This window comes from Phoca vitulina, unplaced genomic scaffold (genome assembly GCF_004348235.1).
Source record: "Phoca vitulina isolate PV1807 unplaced genomic scaffold, GSC_HSeal_1.0 scaffold12, whole genome shotgun sequence".
NCBI classification, from domain to species: domain Eukaryota; kingdom Metazoa; phylum Chordata; class Mammalia; order Carnivora; family Phocidae; genus Phoca; species Phoca vitulina.
Genome location: NW_022589715.1, coordinates 10,418,652 through 10,424,651, shown reverse-complemented (window position 1 = coordinate 10,424,651; position 6,000 = coordinate 10,418,652).

The window sequence follows — 6,000 nt, the reverse complement described above, 5'->3', positions numbered from 1 at the left end:
CCTCCCACTAGTGCTCTGTCTCTAAAATAAATAAATCCTTTTTAAAAATCCAATTTAAGCCTTCCCATGTCTCTAAATTGTAGAAATGCGTGGACCTTAGATCTCAGCTTCTCCTTCCTTTTTTTTTTTTTTCCCCACTTACAGGAAGTTGGGCTCCTGGGCTTTGTCTTGTCAATAACGCTCCATACCTGTGTTCAGTTTCCTCACCCATCAGCAGTGTCTCACTTGTTCCCTAGAGTGCGAGGACCTAGGATGGATCAGGAACAGAGCAGTGTTTTGACTGATCTGCTTGTCTGCGTTTCTGCCCCTCCACTCCCTGCCATAGAAGATGCCACGTTAGTCTCCCTGGCTTCTCCTGAGGTCCCTTTAGCCTCTGAACTCAAAGTGAATGTCAAATTCCCCTGCACTCTCTGAGCTGTGCTCACCCTCTGGGATCTCTCTCTCTCCTTAATTCTCTGAACGCCATCTCTCTGGTTCCCAATAATCCAAGACTTTCCAATCTGGTAGTAACATTGACACCGTTATAAACCCACCATCCTCCTGGCCCACCCCCCTAAAGTTTCCAGATCCTGCCCTGCTCCCCGCCTCCAACCCGTTATCTTCCCAGTGGGGCACATAACAACGTGTGCTACTGACACCACTTTTTGCCCCATGGGTCCACAGGGTGAGTGTGCTGGGGTCAGGAGGGGCTGAGGGAGGGACTCAGGGGAGAGAGGGTCCAAGAGACTGCAAGGAAGAGGCCCAAGGAAGCCCTCTCAGAGGGACAGGGTTGCCTTGAGCCTGACAGAAGCAAGAGGGCTGAGAGGATGTGTTCGGAGTGGGGCAGAGGGCTGGCTCCCTGGAGGATGGGGGGACACCATGCTTGAAGCGGCTGGTAGGTAGTAAGAGAAAGCTTGGAAAAGAACAGGAGGAGCTGCGTGCTGTTGGGCTTCTGGAAAGCTGCACCGAGGGGCTTGGACCTTCCCCAGTGGGCCGTGTGTACACTCTAAGGACTGTGAGCAGGAATCCTTTTCACTGTAATTTGTGATTATTTTTTCTCCCATCTTTGGGAATAAAAATTGCACAGTCAACTACTCGTCTATAAAAAGCTTTGCCATATTCTTTAAGCTACTACCGCCCTCCGTTTCCTGGCCTGAATTTTCCTCTGACCTTTCCGTGAAAGCTCAGTTTCTCACCCCCGCCGATGTTCCCGGGTGGCCTCTCCTGGCATCCAGGCCACCCAGTCCTATTTCAGCCAGAAGCAGGAGGTGGGGTTGGGGAATGTCCACAGGCTTCAGCCACGTCTCTGCTGTGTGCATTTTACCCAGCTGAGCCCGGACTTTAACGCATGATCAGGATCTTCGGGCTCAGGAGGGAGGGCTGGGGCTGGAGCCTGGGAGCAGGGTGGGGTTCGGGCGGGGCGCTCAGCCCTCTACTGGTTCCCGATGAGCCACTACAGTATTCAGCCTTTGCTGTATAGTTCAGAACAAACAATAAAAACTCGTTAAATGTTTATGTCAAACACAGCTTGAATTTTACCCCATTTTCACGTTATCCAAGGGGGATAAATTCCCCTCCTGCGAAACCTGGATGGTCAGAACTGAGGAATGGCCCTGCCTTCTGAACACAGGAACTTTTATTTTGCAATTCCTGTCTCCACTCCTTAATGTCTGGTTTTCTGTTTGGGAGTCTCCTGGGGTGATGGTGCCACCAGATAAAGGTTGTAATGAAAGAGGGCGGGCGGGGGGGATGGGAGGGGGCGGTGGGGGCGAGGGGTCCAGGGAGGAGGCAGGGCGCCCAGCGAGCAGACCTTCTCCCCAGCCGGGTCTAGACTGCGGGCACGCAGTAGGTCTGCAGAGGCAGCCCCGCTGCCCGTGAATGCTCTCTATTCAGGAGCCCGGGCTTTTGTTTGAAGTCTGGGCTGCGTTGGGGGAGAGCGAGAACTCGCTGAACTGGTCTGGTGACTCAGGAGTGGTGAGCACTTCCCCCAGGGCCAGGACTCAGGTGAATGAAGTCATCAATATTTTCGGGCAGTCCTAATCTGTGATTAACTTTTATCTCTGCTGTAAAATAACAGCCTCCTTTTCAGCCTGGTAACAATAAGTAGTTGGCTCCCCCGAGGGGGCTGTTTTGGGGCGGGGCTCCCGCCGCCGGGCAGCCCCAAACAGAGGCAGCCTTGACCACACTGCTGGGCCGCCCCAGGGGAGAGCTTGGTGGGGGGGGGGGGGCCCGTGCGAGGGGGAAGGGGTCCTCCCAGCCCAGGCCCTGGTGATTCCAATACACCCAGCCCTTCCGACCTCCAACTCTGCTCCTCCAAAGCTGACAGGCACTTTCCCCCGTCCTCTCTCTTTGTTTAAGGCGTCCGCACTGACCGGGAAACCCTACTAAACCATCTAGTAATTTGTGAGGACTGCCTCATCCCACCCGGTTGGCCCCCTCAGGCAGGACAGCCGCACCCCAGAAGGCCTCCCGTCCGCCCTCTCCTCCCTCACCTTTGCAGGAGCCTTTGGATTTCTCAGCCCACATCAGGTCGCAGACCGCGGAAGCCAGGGCTGTTTTCTAAAAGGCCTATTTGCTCCTGTTGCCCCTCTGACTCAAGGTCCAGGGGAGGGACTCTTGAGCCTGGCACTCAAGGCCCTGCCCAGTCCGGCTGAGAACTTCGGTCCTCAAAAGACCCTGGGGAAGGTAGTAGGGGAATCAGACAGCAGGAAGCCCAGGGCTCTTTTGGTCTATACTTTGTTTACTCAATTTTTTTTTTTTTTTGTATTTCAATTAGTTTAATCTGGTGTCTCTCTTTTGACTTGCATTTATTTGTTTTTATTTATTTATTTATATTTTAATTCCTGTGCAGTTAACATACAGCATCATATTAATTTCAGGTGTACAATATGGTGATTCAACAATTCCATTTATAACTCAGCACTCATCAAGATAAGTGCCGTCTTTGTTTACTCAATTTTGCTGGTGACAAATATACCAGGAAGTTTACTTTCCTCTTCACGCTAGTGGTAGAACAACACAGCAAGCACAGTGTGACTGTTTACACATAGCTTCCGTGGTGGGGAGACAGTAGGGCGTGGTGGGGACCAGAGCTAGGACTAGGGCAAGACCAGCAAGGTGCCCACTGAGCACATCTTAAGGAGGAACTCACTCAGGGTCCTGTAAGTATGGGGTTGGCACCTAACAATGAATGCCTCCTTAACTTTTGCTCCTTGGGCCTCATTTGCCCCCCCCCCTTAGTCTGAGCCTTTTGGGGATAGTGGTGAATCAGAGCATGGACCCACCCAAAGGAACAGCTGCTAATCAGCTTCAGGCAGTTGTTGAAAAGGCAACACTGTGGTCCCACTGTGGCTGGCAGGCACACAGTAGGTGCTCAGTAACGTCAAGTGACAAAATAGACTTTAGAAATAAAATTATAGATATGGAGCCAGGATGAGTCTTGAATTCGTGTCATTCTTTATTCAGGGAGTAGGTATGGAGAGCAGGCAGCTCAGCTGTTCTCAGCCCGGGGAGCCCCGGCTGCTTCAGGAGACAGTAAGCTGCCCGCTGGGCCAGGTATATGATTACAGGACCCCAGACAAACTCTTCTTTTTTTAGAGAGAGAGGCAAACCATAAGAGACTTTTTTTTTTTTAAGATTTTATTTATTTATTTGACAGACAGAGAGAGATAGTGAAAGAGGAAACACAAGCAGGAGGAGTGGGAGAGGGAGAAGCAGGCTTCCCGCGGAGCAGGGAGCCCGATGTGGGACTCAATCCCAGGACCCTGGGATCATGACCTGAGCCGAAGGCAGACGCTTAACAACTGAGCCACCCAGGCGCCCCCAAACTCTTCTTCATGGAGCTTCCCTCCACTACTCATTAGGCAACAGAGTAATAGAAAGACAGGAAAGAAGAAAAAAAGAATTTTTTAAAAAGCACACAAAACACATAACAGTAAAATAATAATACTTTGAAATATATCAGTATAGCAGCTATAAATAGACTTAAACTTACCCTACTCCAAGACAGAAATTATCACACTGGATTTCTAAAATATCCAGCTATATCCTGCTTCTGAGAGACCACCTAGGACAAAACCACACAGACAGGCTAAAAATAGAGGGATGGAAAAATATACACCATATAAATGCTAGCAATAACAGACAAACTGTAATATAAGAAGAGAAACCACATAATAATCAAGACACCAATTCTCTCAGAAGCCATCATAGTTCTAAATGTATATGTGTTTAACACATGCACACCCCAAAATATAGTAAGCAAATTGACGGAATTATAAGCCAAAGATTGTGACTCATCTAACTTTATCTGACATTGATAAACCAAACAACTGAAATAAAGTATTAGGATACAAAAGATTTTGGAAAATAAAAGTAACAGGCATTATCTAGTGTCTGTGTGTGTGTGTGTTGTAAAAGTATTCAACCAAAGGTAGTCATCATCATTTTCTTTGGAGATACATAGATCATTTAAAAATTTGACCACGGGCACCGGGGTGGCTCAGTCAGTTGGGCGTTCCACTCTTTTCGGTTCAGGTCATGATCTCAGTGTCCTGATATAGGGGCCCTGTATGGGGCTCTGAGTTCAGCGCGGAGTCTGCTCGTCCCTCTCCCTCTGCTCCTCCCCCCACTCGTGCTCCCTCTCTCTCTCTCAAATAAATAAATAAAAATCTTTAAAAATTTGACCACAGAGTGGGTCACAAAGAAAGACTCAACAAATGTCTAGAATTCACCAAAATCGCACAGGTCATATTTTCTTTTTTTTTTTTTTTTTAAAGATTTTATTTATTTATTTGAGAGAGAGAGAATGAGAGACAGAGAGCATGAGAGGGAGGAGGGTCAGAGGGAGGAGCAGACTCCCTGCTGAGCAGGGAGCCCGATGCGGGACTCGATCCCGGGACTCCAGGATCATGACCTGAGCTGAAGGCAGTCGCTTAACCAACTGAGCCACCCAGGCGCCCGACAGGTCATATTTTCTAAGTACAACCCAATTAAATTAGAAATCAATAATTCGATAATTCAGTAATCAATAATCACATTCATATATTTGGGATCTCAAGTTATTCATATTTTAAAGAGAAAATTACAATTGAAATTTCTTTGGGACAGACTAGTAATAAAATTATTATATATCAAAGTTGTGGACAGCAACTAAAGGATATTTAAGGTAAATTTTAAAAATGAATGAATTTATTTTTAAAATATAGGTGAATTAAAGTAAGTGAGCTGAATATTCAAAATAAAAATGATAGGGAACATCCTTAATGTGATCAGAAATATCTACCAAAAATGTAAACATTCTAATTAATGTTAAGACTTTGGAAATATGCACATCAACATCAGGAGCAAAACAAGGATGTCTATCCTGGGGGCCATACTGAAGGCAATAAAATAAAAGGAAACAAGAATGAGAATTGACTAAAAAAAAAAAAAAAAAAGCAAAAATGTCCTTTCCAGGAAGTGTGATAATCTATATAGAAAATTCAAGAGGATTTTCAAATAAACTATTCAAATGGAAAGAGAGTCCAGCAAATGTGCTAGATGTAATACTCATGCATACAAATTAGTACCTTTTTATGTTATTAATTAAACCAATTAGAAAATATAACAGGAAAAAAGATCTCATTTATAGTAACAACTAAAGCTATAAGATCTCTCTACTTATATTTCACAGAAGATGTACAAGTTGTTTTGGTTTTGATTTGGTTTTGGGGAGCTTTTTTTTGGAGAAAACTTTGAGATGCTACTAAGGGGTTAAAAGAAAATGTGAGTAAGTGGAGTGATTTATCATATTCTTAAATGGAAGACTAGATTTATTTAACAAAGGTGACAATCACCCCTTAATTACTCTGTAAACAATTTCATCCAAAATCTCAAAGGGTATTTTTTTTTTTTTGGTAGAATTCTACAAGCTGATAACCATCAAGATGAATTATAAAGTTATAATAATTAAGAGAATAAAATATCACTACAGAGATAGCAAACAGATCATTGGAAAAACAGAACTCAGAAACTGACCTA